The sequence below is a fragment of the Alligator sinensis genome, unplaced genomic scaffold, assembly GCF_000455745.1.
Source record: "Alligator sinensis unplaced genomic scaffold, ASM45574v1 scaffold49_1, whole genome shotgun sequence".
In the NCBI taxonomy this organism is placed as follows: Eukaryota; Metazoa; Chordata; order Crocodylia; family Alligatoridae; genus Alligator; species Alligator sinensis.
Window position 1 is genome coordinate 465,210 of NW_005841970.1, and position 24,132 is coordinate 489,341.

General features: G+C 40.6%; 1 protein-coding gene across 3 annotated transcripts in view; it reads right to left on the bottom strand.

The window, feature by feature from the left end:
* The window catches only part of MARCH1 (membrane associated ring-CH-type finger 1), a 494,748-nt gene that overhangs the window by 172,725 nt on the left and 297,891 nt on the right, over positions 1-24,132 (bottom strand). The window lies entirely within an intron of this gene.

Here is a 24,132-nt window from a genome sequence, read left to right on the forward strand (position 1 = left end):
ATTTTCTCACCCTAAGCAATTGGTCTGCTTCAAAGAAGTGTCAGAAATGGAGGGGAATCTTCATCGAAAATAACAGTACATTAAACACAAACTGCTTTAACTACATGTACAAGACATGTACAGAGCAAAATTATGTCCTTTTTTAAAGTTAGAAATACTTTAGTTAGAAAGCCAACTTTTAACTAACACTCTGATACATTCTGGAGAATAACAGTAATTGTCCATGAAGTATGAGAAGTACACAGGAAATGTTATCTGCTGGTAAAATGTTATAGTTTACTTTTCCACTACACTACACAATTTAAAATGGCAGAGCATAGGTCTTCAGTTGAATGCATTACACTGTCAATTAAATATCAAAAATAATTTGGAGTAATTATTTTTCACAGCATCTGAAGCAATTAGCAATCTGGTGGTTTATAACATTTCAGGTTCTAAAATAGGCTATTCTATACCATTATGAAAGGTAACATATAAAAGGTTATGTTAACAGATTGATGAATTACTACTCTAAATGACAAAACACTAGTGTTAAATGGATCTGAACAATGTAAATAGGGAAGCGATAAAAATCTTTCATGAAAATCAAGACCTATTTGTTTAAAAGAATAACACTTTCTTAATAAGATAAAAGTGTTATCCACAATTCATCCTGTCCAAGTCAGGCTTTTTCTTTAATGTTCCTCACTGAAACATCCAAAGTGAAGAAAGACTATCCTTTGCTGCTGATGTTTATATGAGCATCCCCATGCTCTTCTGCCAACATACCCCAAATTCTAGATAGACAGAATACTTCTAAGTCTGAGAGAACCATTCAAAGTTTATACACACACTCATTCTCCACATATTTCACAGGCTTATACAGCCACTGTTGTAAGGTTAGTTATTTTTGCCAATTGTGATGGTGTTTCTTGTATCCTAAACACAAATCACTTGGTTTAGAATAGAAACCAAGCTTGGTTTTATGGCAGCTAATTTGTCTCACAAGCACAGATGATTTATTTATTTATTTATCAAACAATATAACTAGATAAAATGGTGATTAAAGAAATGGCGTTGATAACTTTCTAATGTCCTGTTCTCTGACAATAAATTCACATTGAAAATATTTGAGCATTTTACAAATTATTTTTTCTAAATTTAATTAAAAATTTTTTGCTTTGCTATTCTGTAATTGTAATTAATTAATTGTCATTAGTTAATTTTAATTAATTACCAAGTGTCTTTACATGTTACCATGCATGTTCTCCAATTGGCTGAAGGGACTTGTCCGTGCTCAGTAAAAATGCACCTGGACTCATTAAATTTCATGTCACCTGCATTTGTGACAGTAGATAAGGCTGGACTGAGATGTATAATGTAACTATCTATTTGGTTGTGTTGCTTTCAAAAGGGATGCTGAACCAAACCAACTCTTTGCCACTTCTTCACCAATAACTGAAGTGGTTTTGGGCTGGTTTTTCCATTTTGTTCGTTGTAATTTGTAGCTCACTTTCTGCTCTTTTTGTTACATGGGGATTCTAGACAGGCCTTATACATTGTGGGCTGAACCATCTGCTTTTGGGTATTCCTATAGGGCTGCTGGGCCATACTCTCTAAGAAAGTGCACAGGTGTGTGTGCACACAAGTGTATAATTAAATAAATAAATGTTTTCATTTGGCTGATTGGTTTTTTGTACTATACAGAATCATAGAAAAATACCATATTTTCTTACCTACCACATGCCTCCTAATAAGACATGCATACAGTTTTTTGCAAGCAGAATGCAGAAGAAAAGACTTTTCCAAGTCCTGGCTGACTGTGATATCGAATAAGTCCACCTGGAAACACAACTGGAATTTATACACATGCTTTTTCACGCTGCAGTGCACCAGAGATCCAGTGTATCATAGCAGACTCAATTAAATAAGTCTGCTGTGCACGTGAGCTGATGCGCATGGTGCTGCATTGCTTGCAGTTGTATAAGTAGAGAAATGTGTCAGTGAAGAGAAAGTGGCGGTGGTGAGCTTTTGACCTAAAACACCTTCTATGTGCTTTAGTTCAAAAGTGGACCGCCTCCATTTTCTGTGTGCTGATGAGCATTTCGCTGTTTATATAATACGCTGTGGCCCATGCATGTGTAAAAATGCCCAACATGTCCAGGAAGTGTGTTATCTCAGGAGACAGTCTGAGTGAGGCAGCAGGGATTTCCTGGCATAGCAGGACATAGACAAAGCTAGACCAAAGACCCTTGCAAGGGCAATAGCACAACTGTTACTTCTTAACTCTAAATAGTTCTTTATGTGAGTTCCTGTAAATAGTAAATGTAGTTTCCATACCACAAGCCTCATCAAGATATTGTAGGCTGCATGCAGCAGCTCACTTACCCTGAGAGAGGTCAACTGCTGCTTCAGGCACAAGCTGCAGTGCTCATCCAACAGTGACTGTGAAAGAGAACACTGGACCACATCCCTATTGTTTGCTGAACCAGAAAGAAGTGGCAGGTATCTTGGCAGCTATTATAGCACAGTCTCTCCCTGCTTCTACTGCAGCAAAGAAAGATCAGCTTCCCTGCTTAAGGCAAGCACAGTGATGTTGGAAGACTGACGGGGGGGAGGTACATGTGGTATGTAAGTAAATACAGTAGGGCAGTAAGGAATTTCAGAAGGTCATTTAGGCCACCCTTCTCCTCAAGGGTGACCATCCCTGTGTAAATCAGCCAAGAAAAGTGTTTGTTCAACCTCCAATGAAACTTCTAATGAATTCTACACCGCTTTAGGGAATCCATCCAATACGTAACCACCCCCATTGTCAGAAAATTCTAGCTGATTTACACTGAATTTGAGAGAATGATTTAAAGGTGGAAATCTTCAGTTTACATGAGGAATAATCTGAGACATGTGGTTCCAAAATATTTTATGTTCCAGTTAAATTATTTAATTTAAAATCAATTAATTCAATGCATTTATAGTTTGAAAATAAGCACTGTTTCAATTATTCTATACCATTATAACTATAAAAAAGTTTTTATTAACAGGATTGTCACTTACACATCATGGGAAGTAATTTTTCTGCACTATTTAGCACTGGTGAGGCCTCACCCGGAGTACTGTATCCAGGTTTGGGCCCCACACTTCAAGAAAGAGGTAGACAGTGAAAAGAGTCCAGCACAGGGCAAGGAAAATGATTAGGGGCTGGGAGGCAAGACTTAGAAGGAAAGGCTGGAAGATCTAGATTTATTTAGTCTGGGAAAGAGAAGACTGAGGGAGGATTTGATAACAGTCTTCAAGTACCTAAAGGGTCCTTATAAAGAAGATGTGGATGGGCTTTTCACTGTGGCTGTAGGGGCCAGGACTAGGTGCAATGGCCTCAAGCTGCAGCAGGGGAAATTTAGGTTGGAGATTAAGAGAAACATTCTGACTATGAGAGTGATCAGACACTGGAACAGGTTACCTGTGAATTCTCCATGCTTGGGAACTTTCAAAAGCAGGTTAGACAGACATTTGGCTGGGATGGTTTAGTCACGGGCCTTTGAGTAGGAGGCTGGGCTAGATGACCTTATGAGGTCCCTTCCAGCCCTCCTTTCCTTGGATCCTCCAAAGTTACATTTATTGTGCATCCAATCAACATGCATATTGTTGAGGTCATTATACAAAATAAGGTCTGTTCTACGGGCAAGTCAGGTACAACATCAGTACTTAAAGTATCCTGAATAGTAGGAAAAGTGAAATGCAAACCCATTTATTCCCAGTCATCTCACCAACATCTTATTTCCAAATCACTCATGATTTGAAGTAATCAATGTTTATGTTTACTAAAGTTTGTGTGCAACATCAACACCTCTGAAGAAGTATCAAATGAATGGTGATATCATGAAGAGTTTTTTACGATACCATAAAAAGCTGCTGTTCTTGTCTTGAATATGAATGTATGTAAGTAATGGCAATAGAATTAAGCAAGAACATACAAGACCAGTTTTTATAAGCTGAGAAGATACGAAAGCAATATTTAGTAACTAGTCACTGGGATCCGGAGGCACCAGATTTAACTCACTCTTAGACAGATTGGGAATCCCTTCCCCACAGTGGTGATGAGTTAGTTCAGCTAAGGTTACTTAAGTTAGTATACATTGCTCACAATACTGTTCCTATTCTCTTGACAGATCATATGATCACTGCCCAAAGTGTTGAAATTTACAAAAACCAAGGAAGCAGTTTGAATACCTTAGTAAGCATCTCAAAGATAAACTATTTAGTTAGTAAACTTTGGAATTTAACAGAATAGTAAAAATATCTTTTAATTATTAAAATTAATTACTGCATTGCCACTGACTTCAATAAATGTGGGTTAAGCAGCAATAAAATGTGTGAGTGACTGCAGATGCTAAGTTTTAAACTTAATTATTAATAAACTATAGTTAGGTGTAATTAAGCAAAATTTGGTGTTAAAGTAACACTGGTGATTCTGGGGATGTCCAATACTAATTTTCAATTCAAAAATGAAAAAATGTATCAAATCCAAATTTATCTACAACTAGGATAAAAGATAAGTAGGGGAGCAGGACAAGAAAGGACTGTTTTGCCTTGGATGTGCTGGGTTACTATACAGTACACTATACAGTACACTCATTTATAAAGTCAATTAAACAGCATTTCATAAAGTTTGTATGTGATTCCATGCAAAGATATCATTGGTGTGTAGAAACAGATGGAAAATGTGTGTATAAGGGGGATTTGGGCGACTCCACTGCTTCTGTGTGTGTCAAATTCATATAAACATGAAAAAAAAATCTTAAAATTAAAATACTATGCTGGTTCATATGCCTTTTTATATGCTAAAAGAGGCTGCTCATAGTTATAAGATTTTTTAAAAGTGGCTCTTAAAACAGTTTATATTGTAAGCACTAACACTGAGGATTTTTATTTAAGCAAGATAACTCATTTCAAATCAAGCAGTGATTAGCTAATGAGGTTCTCAGTTCTGTGATATGTTATTGGGTAAAATTCAGTTAGTTTTATGAATTAAATGATTACCTTAGCTTGGCACTGGCTAAGGTTATAATAACATTTCATTGTTTTTTATATTGCTTGGTGGTAAGATAGTTACCTTGGCACCAATTCCCTGCCCACAATATACTTCATATAACAGTTTTATTCTGATGTCCTCTGCCAACTTTGTAAGTAAGTACACCTAGTGGAAATACTGTTACATAGCCGCAGGCTGCTGGCTAGAGTGAATTTTTCCAGAGATTCTTAGTGTATGTGCTAAATGCAAAATTTAATACCTCTAGGGAGTCATGTACTCACCATGCTTGGGGTGGTATGAGCCAATTCAGCCTGATAATACAAGACTACATATCATGTGTAAACACACAAGCTGTCACAGTTTGGGTCTGATCACAGATAAAATAATCTGGGGAATATTCAACAAAATGATACTGCACACCTGTATACTCTTGGAATTTGGACCTTGATGGTCCTGACAAAAGACCATAAACCATAGGCGCAGCTGTGGCTCAGTATATAATGCACCTACTTAAAATCATTACACTATGAACTTCCACACCTCTGAGACTAGCATACTGATTTTGTAACTGTTCAAAATGGCTAATTTTTTCCACAATGCCAGGAGGGAAGAAATCTAAGTTCACATCAGTTTTACAACTGATTGAAAACAGATGTTCATTTAGGACTCTACAGTGGCTTCCCGAGTTATAGCTCTGGTGGAGAGTAGATACCCTGTGTTCAACTTGAAAACAGCAAGTCACTGGGAGGGCAGCAGGAGAGGAACAGGTGTACTGAATGCTTATTCCTCTTTTTAACAAGTGAAATGTGCAACCTTCCTTAGCTGGATACTCTCGAGTGAGGCGGTGATGGGTACTGTGAGAGGATCTGTTCCCTTTGAGATGGACAACCCTCCCAAGAAGGATGGCTGTAAATCTGCCTTTTTCAACTCAAGAGTGAAAAGTCAAAGATCATGGTTGTTGTTGGATGGAATTCCCCTTGGAAGGAAGGACTCTCATGTCGTATATAATTTATGAACCTGCACACGGCTACCTGAAACTAACCAAAAGTCTGAACAGTTTTGAAGTATAGCCCCAATTAGTTCCATTTCAAAGGAAGTATTTTGTATTCTCTGTTGCTTTTGCTTTTTCCGTGAAAATAAATTTTGGATCAAACTTAAAGAATAAATAAAAGGATATAGAATGTAACAACATTAAGTAGTTTCTATACAATGGTGGCATTTTATCATAAGGAGTTATGTAAATATGTCAAAGGGTACAGAATATTTAAAACTAATTATCTTATATGAAACTGGGAAAACATTAATTTTTGGGTGTTAAGCCCCATCTGGAAAAAATACATACACTTCCTACAGGATTTCACTAGCTACTTCTACAAGAGGCAAAGTCTAGTAGAGACTGCTGGTATTTCAATCCTTAGCAAGCTCTAATGCATGACAAAAAACAATGGAAAACAAAACACACCACATATCATTCTATGTCTATACCAAACAGGTTATTTCCTGTCTCTAACAATATAAGAACTAGGAAGTTGTATAATAAAACTAGTAGGCAGTACATTTAAAACCAACAAGAGAGAGTTCTCTTTCATACAGCATGTAATTAAAGTGTGGAACTCATTGCCACCAGATGTAGAAGCTGACACTTTAAACAGATTTAAAAAGGGATTGGACAAATTCTTAGACGAAAGGTAAATAAATAGTGATTGTCACATGGTAGTTAGCAGTATAGCCTCTGAATCAGAACTTCCTGTACCTCAAATGCTGAAGGCTGTTAAGTGGGAGAGAAACAATGGAAAAAGCCCTGAGCATACCCTGTTTGCTTTCCCTTTCAGCATCCACTCTCTACCACTGTGTGACATAGGATACTGGGCAAGATGACCCAGTAAATGGCAGCTTCTATATTTTGATGTTCAAAAGTGTTTTTCCAGCACATCTGGCCCACTAAGATCAGGGCTGGAACTTTAGAAGTGTTTCAAATCTGAACCGAGAAACACTGGCTGAGAGCAAGAATGAGAAAAATACAGTCCCCCACGAGGGGAGGTGGGGCAGAGTATGCAGTACTCTAGCCAGAGTCTTATAATTCCCAGACTTTGGAGCACACCCTATTCCAACTGAACCCAATATAAATACAAATCAGTGGGCTAAATTTGGTAGACTGCTTGGATTGCTTTGTGCCACTCCTACAACACAAAGATCCCATACACTTGACTTAACTTGCTTGTTAATCTTAGTTTATGTTTGCCTTGCAACACTAGAGTATGTAGCCAGAACATTACAGCAAATTTGACCGTATTTTTGAAAATGAAATATCAGTTTCTGGTTTGAAGATCTATTCTATTTTTAAAAAAGATTAAGAATCACTTTCTCTTAGTCAGCAATCACTGCTGTAAAGTCAGCAACAGTTAAAGCCATGTGCTATCTAAAATATTACAGTACAGTAGTTAACAGGATCAACTGTAGTGCCAAGTTTGCTAATTTGGGCAATGGAGCCTTTAATGGCAACTACTTTATAGAAAGTGATTTTACAAAATGAGATGTGATTTTGAGGCAGAGATCAAATCATTACTCCTCTCATTTCTTAATATGGTTTTCAGTGGGTTTATTGGCTGACTACCCAATACATTTTGATACTTTCCTGATGACCATTCACGGTTTTTAGATAAAAAATAAGCAAATAAAATTGCCACAGACCATGAGCTATGCACTGGCAAAGATAAGAGTAAATAACCACACTAAGTGGTTTGCTGATTTCTACAAAGATGTTACCTAACAGAGCAGTTTGGTCAAGCTAAACTGATTTTCCATACTATGAATACTGCATCTGATCACACTGTCCTGCACTGGTGAATTCAAGCTGTTTCCTTTAAAAAAACCCTAAAGAACAGATTCTGATAAATTTACTATCATTCACTAATTACTGACTGGGGACACAGCATTTGTATTACTTGAGGAGCAAGGCCCTGATTCAGGAACTTTAATTATGGACTTAACCCACTATGCATGTCATGTATCATGTAATGAAGGGAAATGGTGTGCTGTTTTAAAAAAATATAGGAGAGCATGCATATTGGAGGCATTTCCAATTCCATAAACAGCAGGAGATGCTATTCTTTAGATTCTTATTGGAACTAAAAACCTGGTTTAATTTGCTTCAGCAGATCTCTGGATATCTCTTTTCTGCTGTAGGGTATCTGCATTTTACTTGACATTTAAAAAATACTTAAGAGAAAGATCCTAATTCTTCTGCTCATATTCAGCCATACCTCACATCCCATTTATCCAAGATGATTAACCACATACTTATTTTAAAACTGAAGACAAAGTAAACTTTATCCTTTTCTCTTTGGAAATGCCTCCAAATGATGCATGGGATGACAGGCGCAGGCAGGACCAGGGCTGCAAAACAGAGGCTTTGTAGTCTCCACTCTGTGACAACCTGGGGGCAGACAGTGCAGACCAAGATAAGCTTGTCCACCCTGCAAGAGGGGGAGGAGAGGGATTGCAAGGAATATGGAAAGCACCTGGGATGCTGGGGGACAGCAAGGTAACTTGAGTAGGGAGGGCATCTGAGATAGAAGCTCTATAGATAGATTTAACCTTAATTAATTAAGTTTGATACTACATTCATCCAGGTCTATTTTAAACCAGATTCAGCTATTTTGAAACTGGTTTATGTGCACTGCACTGAACTTCTGTTCTGTTACAGGTTTAAACCAGTTTCCAATCACTTAAACCACTTTGTGTACAATGGCTGTCCCTAGCCAAAAAGTGTAAATGTTTGTCTAATATTCTTCTCAGTTACTAATTGCCAGAAAAGTACCTCATCCTCATGTGATACTAGTGTACTAACCAGTGTATTTCCAAATACAGAACAGAAGTATTCATTGAATCTTATCCATCATTAACAACTTTACCTTTTCCATCTATTAATGGCCCAAATGTATTGCTACAATTTCTCTGTTCTAGTGCTCTTTAAGAAAAATAGAACCTCCTCCTCCTTATCCTTAGATGTGTAGAGAATCAATATTTTTCTGCTTTTCCATTATCAATTTCCTACATTTCGTAAGTCCTGATTTATGTTAACTGCTATTTTCTACCTTTCCAATTCATTATATATTGCTTTTTATTTCTAATTGTAGCCTTCATTTTTGTAAGCAGCAGCCTGACATTTTCATTCACTACACTTACAAAAAAGAACTATACTGCAAACTTTAATCACAAAAAATGTGAAACAGAAGAGTTGGAAAAGCAAAAGAATATAAACCCAAGTGTGCTGGCACCAAACATGCAATTAATAAAGCATTCAAAATGTGTCTGAAGATTCTCTAAGCTGAAGTCTATAATGTATGCTACTCTATTTCTAGATTTCATTTTTCTTTATTGCCTATATTTATTTTAAATGAAAATTACTCTTTTGATCTCTGATCACTGTAGTTGTTCAGCTAATACCATGCAGCATGTCTGTATTCACAGACATCAGAGTTCAGAGTACTAAGAAATGAGTGAGTTGCAATAAAATGCCAATACAGTTGGTAAAAATCCTAACTCACAGACTTGTAGGAGTCCAAAATAATTGGGTTTCATTAAGAAAACCAGAATATCTTTTGGGAAGACTTGTTATTAATTCATTTTACAACAAAAATATTAAAACATTTATTTCAAAGTCTCTTCTTCAAAGGAGGACAGTATTAACAAAAAAGTTGTAAGGGGTGGAATAGAGACAGGATCAAATTTATTTGCAACTCAACATAGTTCAGCTGGTGAAACCATGAGCAAAAGCAGCAACTTGGGAAAAGAGATGTGGTTAAATATGACTTCAAAATTCTTGTTTTCTATATACTTATTATACTTCCTGGGACATGTTAGAGTTACCTTTGAAGTAACAATGAACTGTTGTTTCAGGCTAACACAGTCAAAAGTTCAAATCAAATATGCTAACGTGTTTATTTGTATATATAAAGTAGATCGTTAAAATAAGTCTGTCTAGACGGGATATTCCATGCGGAAAGAAGATAGCCATGGTATATACTAGCAATGCTAGTGTTAGAATAGCTGAACGTTATAAAGGATGTAAGATTCATTTATTTCTTTACCTACTTACATTCTAAAACATTCTAAACTATCAGGTCAGAAAAAGGGGAAAAGTTTTTTACTAGTTTTTGTAGAAAATTATTCAGAGGTATAACTGTAAACTTTCTGAATTTTAAAAAGGTAAAAATATATACATTCCATGCCAGAGAATTTGTCCTCATTTTTCTTTACCACTATGTCGTTGTGTAGAGATAAATAACTTTCGTGTAAAACAGAATTCAGAGTAAGTTTTAAAGCATGTGCCACACAGCTATATCCAGTATCTCACTACTATGTTCAAACTGCAATAACATCTCTAGTAATATTATTTTATTCTTTTTTGCAAAGCACAATAACAAAATATGGACTAGCTAAAAATCAAGGAACTCTTGTTTCCTTTTTAAACATTTCAAATCAAATTCATCTTTAACACATATGGATGATGCATCCTCTGTAATCAATGGGAGCTGTATATGCTTATGGCATAACTGTGTTTAGCCTGTTGTGCCACATGTGAAAAGCCATTTAAACTTTCTCAATCGGTTGTTTTTCGATGAGTAAAACTTGAGCAATGATGATACTTTATTTTCTTTTCTGTTTGTCTCAACCACTTGATAACCAGTGAGGCAGTGCTCTGAATTCCTATGAAGTTCTTGGAGAGCTTGTATGTGAATTTTGACATGGACTCCCGATTACTAGAACTTTCTAACTATGAGAGCGATTAAGCATTAGAACAGGTTACCCGGAGAAGCTGTGAAATCTCTATTGCCCGCAATTTTTCAAGAGCAGGATAGGCAGACACTTGACTGGAATGGATTAGTCAGGGAAGTTCCTACCTTGAGCAGGGGGCTGGACTAGATGACTTCCTGAGGTCCCTTCCAGCCCTAGCTTTCCAGGACTAGTCTGGGCTTCTGCTTCCCCAGTCTGGCCTGTTCCTGCTCCCCTGGGTTGTGGTCCCTTAGGGTTAAGTTTCAACCACCTATGTCCTCTGACACTCTCAAAGGCCAGGTACAGACAATATTCATAAACCAATATAAGTGATCAGAAACAGGTCTAAACCTGGAGCTGGACAGAAGTCCAGCACACATGAACCAGTTTAAAAATGGTGGACTCCAGTCTAAGATAGACCTGGACGGATGCAGTATCAGACTTAGTTGGTTTAGGTTAGACTGGTCTATCAAACTTCTGTACCAGATCCCCTCCTAACTCAACTTAGGTCACAACCCACTGGCACAACAGGTGCCTTTACATCCTCTTCCCCACCCCACACTAGCCCCCATCACGGGGTGGTGCACTAGCCTTGGCCATGCTTGTCTGCTCTGACCGAGCACTGGATCAGCTCTGCCTCCAGGCTTCACAGAGATGGCAGGTGCCAGGAAAGAGCCACATAGCCTGGTGGTGGTGGGGAGGTTGGGGAATGGGATCCTCTGCTCCAGAGGCTCCCCCAGAAGTGCTGGCACAGGGCAGGGGGCTGGGTTACAGAGTGGAGGCCTCTACTTCACCACCCCCATCCCCACACTGCCCAGTTTGGCTGACAGCCCTGTATCTCAGCCCTGGGTCCTGCCATCTCTCTGTGATAGGTGAGTCAGTCAGTGACAAAGTGGGGGGGAGGGGGTGGAGCAGGAGGCCCCCCATGAGGCTCTCCCCAGCTGTGCTTGCTTAGGTCTGGGAAGGGCTAGGGCCAGGGCCATGTGGTGGGGTCCTCTGCTCCCCCATCCTTCCCATCCCTCTGCCAATGCCCAGCTCAGCTGACAGCTTCCATGCAGCTCTCAGCCCTGCTCCTGCCAGCAAGCAAGCTAAACGGGGAGGGGGGGGGCTGTTGCTAGAGCAGAGGCCCCCTGCTGTGAGCCTGGTACCAGCCCCCACAGACCAAGTACAACTGGCTGCTGGGGTGGCAGTGCTGGGAAGAGAGGCTGTCCTGGGAACGTGTGGGAGTACCCCCCACCTCCTGGCCTTGGTCAGTGCAGGCATCTGCTTGGGAGTACATGTGTTCTGTTCACTCCTGCTCCAATCTAAACAGCTTAGAGAAACCTCCATAGGTTTGCTTGATTCCAGCTCTGGCTCAAACCAAAAAGAAGACTTGTATGTTTGAGTCATTTCTGAAATGACCATTCTAAGGTCCAATTTTTTGAAGACGCAATGACTGCATGGAAAAAGTATATGCAAAACTTTCCCACTGATTATGCATAGAATTAACATAATTGCCCATCCACTTGTCAGATAGGTTTCTATTACCTCTATGCAAGCATAATTATCTAATTAGTACATAAAAATTTGATAGCTGAAGCTCAAATGTGGATGCACTTGGATGTGGATGCAGCACAAACACTGCTGGAGAATCAATTTTTAAAAGAATGTGAAAATAAAATAAACATTGTGATAGACCAAAAACTCGGATCTCTGTTAAATTCATTTAAAGTTAACAACAGATCACTCTTCTCTTTTCTGGTTAACTCAGCTGAAACACAGAGACTAACCACTACCTTAAACCTCTCAAAAATTTGTGTATGTCCACTCTTCAGAAATAATATTGTACAACTGGCCTGAACTGGGAAATACTAAGCAGCCTCATTTGCAGCTAACTGGAGTTCTGTAAGTTCCTTACATTTCAGGTTCAACAAATGGATGGTTAAGGAAGCATATTTGTTATAAGATAAAAATTCTTATTTTCTTTCTAACAGTATTTAACCTTTAGACATTTCAAATAAGCCCAAACATGTTATATTGGAAGAGGTCTTGCTGTTACATGTGCTTGCCTTTTTCATGGAAGAAATAGAGAAACAGTATATTTTAAAAAAATCAATACTTAGGCCATCATCCTGCAGCTGTCTCTTAAATCAATAGGGCCCCTGACAGACTCAAGGGTGCACATGTGCATAACCCCTCTGACTGCCTGTCTATGCAGAGTCATTTGCACTCACAAATTAGTTATGTCTAGCAAAAATACAGTACAAGTTCACACTAAGGCCTACAAGCAGAGTTAAAGCAAGAAAGTGATATGGATTTTCTGAGGACCTAAATCTTAATGATTGACTCATGAACTTTTAAGATCTGAAAGATCATTTCATAAAGCAGTGATTCTCAACTAGGGTGCCACGGTATCCCTGGATGCCACAAGATCTTTTGAACGGTGCCACAGAAAGTGTGAGAAAATAAGTGAGGTGTGTCGCAGGGCACCTCAGTGCTCTGCTCCTAGGGAGTAGAAACTGCCAGGGAGAGAGCGCCCTGGCAGAACATAACGAGCACAGCTGCGGGTTGCCGGGGCAACTAAGGAGAGCCAGCTGCCTGTAGGAGGCAGGGCCTGGCCCTGATAAAGCCCAGGGCTGAGGCCAGATTGGTAGTTCCCTGCCAGCAGTCAGAGGGGCAGGGGCAGGGGCAGGGGCAGGAGCTGGAGCTAGAGCTAGGAGGTGAGCAATGCAGGAACTGCTCTAGCTGAGAGAAGGATGGCAGCTCTGAGAGGTTTGAGTACCATGGGTTAGCCAGGAGGCTTTATGTTTGAGTTATAGCCAGGAGCCTTGAGTTTATGTTCAGGCTTTGATATTACACTGGTGGTTTGGGCGAGGCTGTAGGGGTTGGAGGAGGCCTCATAGGGGGCTCATGATAAAGTGAGGACCCTGGCACCAGTGAGGGTGCACTAGGCCCTGAGAGTTGCAGGGCAGAGTCGTGGGGTCAGTTAAGCTCAGAGAGGAGCGGCTGAACCTCATAAAGGGCCCCACGGGAGTGTGGGGGCCCCAGCACCTGAGTGAGGGCACAGTATTCTAAGGGGGAACCCCGGTGGTATGGGAACCCCGGTGCCAGTGAAGGCGCAGCTTGCAGTGAGGAGCGCAACCAGTGGGTTGCGGGCGGGGAACATAGACCCCGGGTTGTGTGCGGGGTACGTAGACCCCAGCCCCAGAGAGGGGCAGCTTTGAGATGCCCCAGCGCGGGCACGATGAACCCCAGAGAGGGGGCCACATTATTAGGAAGCCCAGGACGGGCACAGCAAGTCCCAGAAAGGGGGCAGTGTTATTAGGAAGCCCCGTAGGGGCACAGCAAGCCCTAGAGAGGGGGCAATATTATTAGGAGGCCCAGTGCGGGCACGGTGAGCCTCTGAAGAAGGGCTAGTGCTGTGACAAACCCCGGAGCAGGGTAGAGTGCTGTGGTTGCCCCAGTGAGAGGGGGTAGTGGTGCGGTGAGCCCTGAGAGAAGGGGGGAGCAGCGCAGTGGGCCCGAGAGTCAGGGGGCATTGCTGGGAAGTCCCCAGAGAGGGCACAGAGAGCCCCAGATGGGGGGCTGTATTTGAGAAGCCCGAGTGCGGGCAACATTGCAGGGAGAGCCCCAGGAGGGGGCACTATTGCAAAGGCCCCAGACAGGGGGCAACATTACAGAGAAGACCCCCAGGGAGGGGCGACATTCCAGGGGAGCCCAGAGTGGGCTCAGAGAACCCAAGAGAGGGCAGCACAGCAGAGGAGGCCCAGAGAGTGGGTGAGAGTACGTAGAGGAGGCCCGAGAGATGGGCCGTGTACATATAGAAAGACATACCAGCGTCTATCACATCAGTGAGGCTTGGGGCGTGGTATTAGGGGTTGGTAGGAGCCATGTGTAGCCCATAAGGCTAGGGTTTCTGGGGAGCACCCATCATACCGGGAGACCCCCAGGGGGTCCAGGAACATACCAGGACCGAGATCCCAGCTAACCATGCCCAGGGAGTTGTAGGCAGCCTCCCAACTATACATAAACATCAAAGGCGTGGTGGGCAAGAATTTGAGGGTGCCCTTAGGCTGACTTGGCACGGTGAGGGGGCCATAAGGAGATCACGGCCCTCTTGACGGACCCCGCCGTGACAAGGTGTAAGGGAATAAAAGCAGATAAAGGCAGGCTCAGGCTCTCCCTGGGCACATCTGCTAAATGCCCAGGCGAATAATTCTAATGAGTATTCGTGTGGCAGGCAAAAACTGTGCTAATGCGCTAATGTGCAGTAATTAAGGTGCATTAAGTTTAGTACCTGTAATTACGGGTACTAATGTAGTGTGTTGTAATTAGCGCTACTGCGCAGTAGTGCCGGCATGTGCTTTTTTGTGACATTAATGCGCAGTAGATTCATTCTAATGTGCTAATGCATTAGAATGCATGCTACAGCTAATGAGCAGCAGAATGAATCTACTGCACATTAGCGTGTGTGTGGTTTTAAAAAAAAAAACAAAAAAAAACACGTACCGGTACTACCATACAGTAGCGCTGATTACAGCATATTATGTAATTACAGGTACTAAACTTAATGCACCACAATTACGGTGCATTAATGAACATGTAGACATGCACCCGGACTGGCTTCTCCTCTGTCTTCACTGGCCAGCCCATCTGTGATAAAGCACTGTAATAAATAATTTAGTGTTTGAAATGGGGTGCTGCTCAATTCACAAAATGTTATGGAGGGGTGCCTTAAGTCTAAAAAGCTTGAGAACTTAAGTCATGGATCATAAAAATTCTTGCAGCTGGGCTCGGAATTCTCCAGCAGCCAGCTGCGAGTATGCCCCAGCCTGCTGGCCTCAACCAGTACTAACAGCCTCTTTCCCACCCACCCCCAGGGCAAACATGAGATCTGTTCACTCTCAAACTAACCAAGGACACTTAGATAAAGATGGGAAAGTTAGTACAAATCTGCCTTGGGTTTTCTGGATGTCTTTACATGTGCTCCAGGGTGCAGGGCAGGGGCATTTTAATTAGAGAGACTCTTGGAAGCCTCTCTAATTAAAATGCACACAGTGTCTCCTATATTCAGAATCCTGTGCTTCAAAATGGTGGCAGGGCTGCTTTAACTAAAGCTTGTCCAATGAGTTTTAGTTAAAGCGCCCATGCTGCCATTTTGAAATGTGGGGACACTGAATACACATGAGAATACACATTCTAGTTGGAATACAGCATTCCAATTAGAAAGCTCCAGCAGACTCAATTAATCAATTAATTAATCTCAAATAATTGAGTCTGCTCTGACAAGTTCTAATCAGAGCAGGCATTGGGCATGTGTAAAGGTGCTGTTTGAAACTATGTATCTAGTGCCTTAGAGAGAGGATGTACATCAGTATGTGCTCTGATGGAAAGCTCCTTGCCCAGAATGCAGGATACTGTGCACAGCAGTATTGGAGCAAAACAGAAGTGGCAACTTCCAGTTCATGACCATGAATGTGAACATGCAGCTGCTGACAACAGCTGTGGGTTTTTTTTCACTCCTTCCCACCAACCCATTGCCCAAGTCAGCACCCAGAGTGGCTGACCTTATCACCCTCCTCATTACGCTACTGATTGTGCAGTAAAAATCCGCTTGATTCTTTCGCGGCCATCCTAAGGCCTGCCTCAAAACTGTGGATTGTACAACTGGGGACAAACCCTTATCCTGTTCATGTATCTGGCCTTAAACTCATTTGTAAAAGTCCCGGGGTTACTGAACAATTTCATACCAAGTTAAAGTTCGTATGACACCATCGTTCACCAGCCAGTTATACTTTGCAATATCTGGGTGTGTCTGCACATGCAAGTATGGTGCTTGAATAAACTGCAGAGCTTATTGCTCCACAGTTTATTGCTCCTGGGTGCACTATTTGAATGTGCACCCAGAAACAATTAACCCTGGAGCAATAAGCTCTGCAGTTTATTCATGCACGGCATGTAGAGCCAAGTTGAAGCAGTCCCAACTGGCAGGGGCTCTGGGGGTCAGCCTGCCAGCCTAAGGCTGCTCTCCTTGGCTCAACATGCTGTGAAGGGGCTGACTGGGTCACGAGAGAGCTTCAGCATGGGGCTACCCAGCAGGCAGCCCCTGCACTGAAGCACATTCGTGCCCCAGTCAGCTCCTCCAGCACCTACATGTGTGCTGGAGCAAAGTTTTTTACTCTGCAGCAGGTTAGTACTTGTAAATACAAGTAAATTAATTTACTCCAGCTTAATAGGAGCACACATGTAGATGCTGAACAATTTACTGCACAGATGATTAGTCAACTGTGCAGTAAATATGTCATGTAGACAGGCCTTCTATACGAAGTAAAGACAAAGGTTCAAGCAAAATGCCTAAAACTCTATGGACTTGGGAGGGCCTTAAATCCACCTAGACAAAGTTTCTTTCTGATCTGGTTGTTTTTAGATTGTGATATTCAGGTTGTAGTGAACAAAGTAGTTATGAGTTTTACCATTCTGGAGATGCAAAACACCTAAGAGTTGCACCAGGTGAAAGTGACTTGAATGTATCAAAGATCATATGCTTTTAAATGAATTTTTATTGTTTCTTAGGAAAGGAAGTATAGAAAGAGGTTGACTGTAAATTCTTTTTCTAATGTTTCATATCTCATTTTCACATATAAACAACTATTACATTTGTGCTGAACATTCATAAAAATGAGTTTAGCTGACCCCCTGTTTACTAGATCCCCTCCTCAATTTGATATACTGCTAATGGTTATTACTCTTTCTTTAATGACCTATAACCAGTTCCAATTCATCTGATAATGACAATAATATAAATTAAGATTTTATGAGGCACTGTGTAAAATGATTAGTAAAATTAAGATACACACAGACAAATTCCCACATAAATGATATTTTGAATAAACTCCCTCTTCCCAACATTGAATGGTGGCTCAGTGGTAACATTCTAGATTTGGTGATCTGTCAATGAAGAATAGAAACAAAGGTAATTTTTGAATGCTGTAAAAAACCCCACAAAATAAGCCCTTTATGAACCCCAGAGTTCCCATTTCAATCATTAGTTCCCTTTGCTAAATCCTAGTGAAAGATTTGTTTCATAAGCACAAGCCATGAATGTGCAAAGGTTGAAATCTGGTATGCTGGTCTGCTCATACACTGACTAATTTTATCTGACATCTAAATAAGTTATGAACCTGAGATGCCAGCACCTGTCCTCTATACTCAACTTGCTTTTCTGTCCTAGGCAACCAAAGCCTTAAACATGACAAATATGGGCACTTGGCACTTGACTCTCCATCTAGAAATGGACTACATTTTCAAAAGGCTGAGACTGTGGAAAGATGCCTCCTTTTCTTTCAATTTCCATGACACTGGAAAAAAGTATTAAGAAGGAATACAGTGGCAATAATGGGCTATTTGCTTCCCTATTCACTGTTTTCTTCAAAGAAAACAGGGTTATTTATGGTTGAAAGTTCATTTTTTCTCATGTCGCATATTGGTTCTTTTTGTATTTGTTCCATTACTTCACAGTATCTATTTCCAGGATGTAGGTATCTATATTTTCCCCATATTAAGATCAGTGTTAAGCCTCAAGGCTAAGAGCATTTACCTAGAAGCTGGATCTATTAGTAAACAGGAAACTAAGTCTTTTATAGGTATTTTTGTTTCATTGGTTGGTTTAAGGCTTTCCTTCTAATGGTTTTTGGCTTTTTTTTTTTTTAAAGAGCTCATTACCATAATTAAGATATAAGGACTTTGAGTGAGACCTCTGAAGATGAGTACCACAGCTGCAATTTATCTAGGCTCTGGAGCCTCCCTACTTCTTCATGTGTATTCTATAAAAAACACCAGTTCTGTATTTAAATCAGCAGCCACAAGACCTAAAAATGTTGAATAATTCTTCAAACCAGCCAACAATTCATAGTTTCTTTTCCATGGCAGTCAGTAAACTGCTTTTTAACAACAGCTAAACTGACAAGATCTTAATTATTTTCAAATTTTCCATGCTTCTTTTATTCTTATCTAATCAGAAACCCATTAAAATAAAAAATAAAAAAATCAGCATTTCAAACACATTTACCTTTCGTGTCATCCTCACTGGTCTACTTCCTCTATAATATTACTGTCCTATCCCATATTTGTACAAATTCTGCCTTTGATTTTCTATATACTGTGGTTGCCAACAAAGCTTGACCACACTATTCATATAGCAGCAATGTAAGTAAGCATATAGTTTATTTATGTAGTGGAACCCAGTTATTTAGACTGTTATAAGTAACTACTGGCCTGCTGCCCCAGCACTATAATTATCTGTAACAGCTTAAATAACCAATATCTGTTTATCCTGAAAAATGTAGAACTTACCATGTGGCATGACTTTTTGATGGAGGTGACTGAGTAGTGATATTTATATAATTTATGGCATAGTATGCACACATCTAGAAACTCAAAGATGTGGAAAAATGCATCATACTGTGTGCCTTTTTTCATTTTAATATAAATGGCAGCACATATATATAATGACTCTTATTTGGTATACATTGACAGGCAAGTTTATAAATGAGGAGTCAAACTCCACTGAGAGATCAATGGATCTCTGTCAATTTATACCAGCAGGGAATCTGGCTGACACATTCTTATTAACACCTGCTTGGTATATCCAGTTAATCCTTGAGGACAGCATGATAAAAAACTTCCTCCCTCCAAAATTTTGGCAGGCAGGTGTTTCTGGATATTAAGTATGTTGTATATAGTTACTTAATATGATAATACTGAACCTCAGTGCCCAGTAGAATTGCAAGAAGTATTACTCTGGACTCATTAACTACATATTTTTGTGGTTGTACTTGCTAAGGCTTAGAGCTCTCTCTATTTATGAACATTAAAATAAAGCATTTAACTAGCATACCCCTCCACATAGTATCTAAGATCCTATCTCAGATATAATATATAATAATACTGCTTGCTATCAGGGGAAGTTCATTACAGGTACTATTTATTATGTGTAAAAGAGCAGTTAAACAGCCAGACTCTAATACCATATTAATGGTTTACAAAACTGTTTAAGGGAGTAATCTAGATGGCTAATATTCTCAGGCAATTAGACAATAAAAATGTCACAGCTCCAAACTGTAATTCTGTATTAATTATTTTCCATTTAGAATGTCAATTTTGATTTTTTTTTTAAATGTATTAAAACAATCCAGTACACGCAGCTACTATGAGAGCAACACACTTCTTGATCAGCAGCCATTTTAGACATGTGGAGGTTTCACACATATCAGAACTCCCTAGCGTATGGCATTCTTGACAAACTATTTAACAGTATTCATAAATATTATATTTTCCTACTCCTTACAGCTAACTGAAACAAAAATAACATATAGAATAGTCCCAAATTCACTCATATATGATTGCCAATCTAAATTGACTACAGAGGTGTACCGATTCACCTATAACAGGGGTTTTCAACCTTTTGGGATCAGTGTACCCCCGGCGGCTGGACATGGGGCTGGGTGGCATGCGGCCAGATATGGGGGGGTGGCACACAGGCAGACGTGGGGGAAGGGGGTACGGCACACAGCCAGACTTGGAATGGGGGGGGTGGCGGCATGCAGCCAAATTTGGAGTGGCAGCAGCCACCGCGTGTGAGCTTCCCCTGCCTCCCGCACGGCCAGAAAGGCAAGCAGCACAGGGTGGTGCGTGGCGGTACTCCGTTCCTGCGCGTCCATGCATACCCCCCTAGGGCCTTCTCAAGTACCTCCAGGAGTACGCATACTCCTGGTTGACAACCCCTGACCACTGATGTCACCTCCTTTTAGCCTGTACAGAATGCTGCTGCTAAAACTCTGCCAACTGACCAAGTCATCTCAATCTTTGGTATTTACCTAGCCCCTTTCATAGTATCTGAACACCTTACAATTTTTAAAGTATTTTTCATCGCAGCATCCCAATAGAGAAGTGCTATTACTCAAGCTCCACAAATGGGGAGCTGAAGCACTGCTTCCTCTAAGGAACTGGACATAATGAATTGTCCAGATCAGGAGGTATTAGTGGTACAGCAAGAACTGAAGCCAAGTCACACACTACTAGCCCTATACCTAAGTACCTTGCAAAAGTACCATTATGTTTGAGATGTTTTTTCACCTAAGATAAGCAGATGGGTGTCTTTTCTACCCCTACTATTTTTTTCTATTTAGAAGAGATGTATAACACCTTCCTGTATGGGTAGATCTAGGATTTCAGAAGGGGGTGTGTGGGAGGTACAACTGGTACCCCAGGGTAGATGCACCCCTGCTGCCACAACCAGTAGGCAGATTTATGGCATGGCATCAGCTAATTACACAACTAACCCAACTAATTACACCTTTTGATGGAGGACATGCGGACCTGCCTGCTACCCCCACTATCTTCAACTGACCCGGGGTCAAAAGAAGCCCCAGTGCCACTCCTGTAAAATTGAATGGGCATGCACAAAGTTATGTTTTAAGCCACTAAAAATGTGATAAATCACAATTTTCACCCCACTGCCATAATAAATGTCTGTGACCTAAGAATATTGCAGTTCTGTACTACATTCCACTGAGGAACTGAAGCTTTGAAAGGAAACAAACAATTCAAAATACTTCTAGTTTAAAAAGTGTGAAAATTATATTTGTTTTCATCACTGCTTTTCTTAAAAATACTGGACCAAAGATTCAACAAATGTACTGAAAACCAACTTGCTAAATACTAGTCCAAAATGTAAAAGATTGGATAACTGTTAAAAAGCTAAAGATGGCTGCCTACTTTAGCAGGAGTCCCACTGAAATGAAATATCTGGGAATATGTAATATAACAAAACAAACCTGAACCAAAAAAACCTAGAAGCAAAATAACTAGTAGGTAGCTGGAATGGATTCAAGTGTAACATCTACTTAAAATACTAAACAGAGAGACAGAAGCTTTTTAAGTAAAAGTTAATTGCAGCCCAACCACCTACAAAACACAGCGACATTTCAAGTGGAGCGGAGGGTGAGAAGCATAGGTTAAAACATAATTAGTTCTGAGTTGTTTTTTCTACTGAGGCATTTACTTTTAAAAAGCCAAATATATAGCACAAAGAAGATTCTTATCAGCTAGTCCCTTTTCTCTGTGTGTGCTGGTACCCGATGGATAATAAATCCAGATCAGGATTCCAATAACAAAGGAGAAATGTGTAGAAAGAAAGTTTGATATCAGCAGAAAGGATCAGGTAGAAAACTCATGCCCTGCGGTCAGGATAACATGAGCAACTAAGGGAAATCTTGCTGGGTTATTGGTTGTAGCCATATTGTCCAAGGACACGGTCAGGCAAGGTCCTTTGAGTGATATCTTTTTAAAAAGATATCACTCAAAAAACCTTGCCTGCCTAAGGGAAAACTTGGCACTTGGGACAGGCAAGAGGGAGGCAACAGCCTTATTTTCAGTTTTAGCTAACTAATATTCAAAATACTGTTCAAATCTGAATCTAACAATTTTTGTCTGAACACTTAAAATTATTTCAATTGCTTGTTATTTGTATGCATGCTTTTAGAGAACACTGTTTATGGCAAATATAGAATATTTATTTATTTATCCTAAAGGTATCACAAATAGTAAACATCATGCCCCATTCATAACTATGTTCTAGACATTGCAACTTCACACAGTCTGACTTCAGATGTAAAACAGGATGTTTGTTTTGACCTCTAAAGCTCTTTATGGTCTTCACGGTTTAAGAAACTTGGGCCTAATTTTCCTCCTCCTTACCTCAGTTTAACACTTTTTTAAACCCATGGAAACTGGTAGCGTTACAGATGATTAACACAGGCATAAATGGAAGAGAGCAAGACTCCAGTGCCCTCTCTGGGCTCAGCCCTGCAAACAGTTGTTCTCCCTCAGTTCTCAAATGGTATCAATGGGATCTGAAGACACTCAGGATTTTGCACAATCAGTGCTTTAAGTTGACACTTCAGATCTTTTGTCATGTTTAAGTTAACTAAACCTTCATTTGTCTGATTGTGGTACAGTGTAGCCAGTGGAGGGCCCATGACTCAAAGATTGTTATCTTTTGCCTGGAAAGCAAAATGTATAAAACATCTGAGTATGCTATTTAATCAAATTTTTACTGGGAATCTTGACATATGTAGACATATTTTAATAACAGTTCAATAAATGTTGTTCATACAGCTTATTGTTCTGCATTTCAAAATTAGCAATATACTTATGAGCCTCCAGAGAAACTCGATAAATACAATTTGCAAATATTTTAAAAATTGTCATAGAGAAGTAGGGCTAGAACAGACCTCCAGAGGTCTAGTTCAACCCCCTACCAAAGGCAAGATCATCCCTATCCAAACTACCCCATACAACCATAACCTAAACTCTACATAAAACTACCCCCAACCCTGACACCCTAACCTGGCACAGGTAAAGCAGGGGAAGCACCACAGCCAATGTCCTGCTTCCATAAAATGTCATCAATATACACTCAAGAGGTCCCAAACCCCGTGCTACAGAGTAAGGCAAAAATCCCCACAGTCCACAGGAATCTGATCACGGGATAAAATTCCTTCCTGACCTCAAGTATGGTGATCGGTCTGATGCTGACTGGAAGGGAAAGACCCTCTAGCCAGGAATCTCCAGCTTTGCTCCTAGCAAGAGAATCAGCACACCCCAGTTGAAGTCCCCTGCCTTAGCTGTAGCCAACACTTGATGCCTCTGGGGAGGTTTAAAAACCCCTTGGCTAGGGATAGAAGTTACACATAAACTGGTTTAAGGGATTTAAACTGGTTTAAGTGATCAAAAACCAGTTTAAACATGTAACAGAACAGTAGCTCAGTGCACATAAATCAGTTTTAAAATTACTGAAACTGGTTCAAGATAAAGCTGGCTGATTGTAGTATCAGACTTAACTGATTTGGGTCAAACCAGTTTATGAAACTTCTATATCCAACTCCTTCCTGATTCAAGTTAAATCACAGTCTCCCAGCATCCCAGAGGAGCAGGCTGGCCCTGCTCCTCTGCTCCCTAACTGGAGAAGTGAGGGCTGACTGACAAGGGTGTAGGGGGACAAGCCCAGCTGGGAATGCAGCCCAATCTACAGGGGTGGAGGATGACTGCCCCTCCCAAGCAAATCCTGGCTGAGGTCTGGGGCCAGGGAGAGGGGTTAAACACCTCTTCCTTTGCTCAAACTTACTGCTGGCTGCAACTGTGGACTACAAATCCCAGAGGCACCTGGAAGCAGGAAGAGGAAGTGATCAGCAACACTGCAGTGTCCTGCTGATGTAATTCTGGACTGCCAATCCCAGAGACCTTGTGGGGAGCAGGAAGAGGAAGTGAACACACAGCCAGAGAGCCGTGCTCTAGGCGCCCCCCCCCCC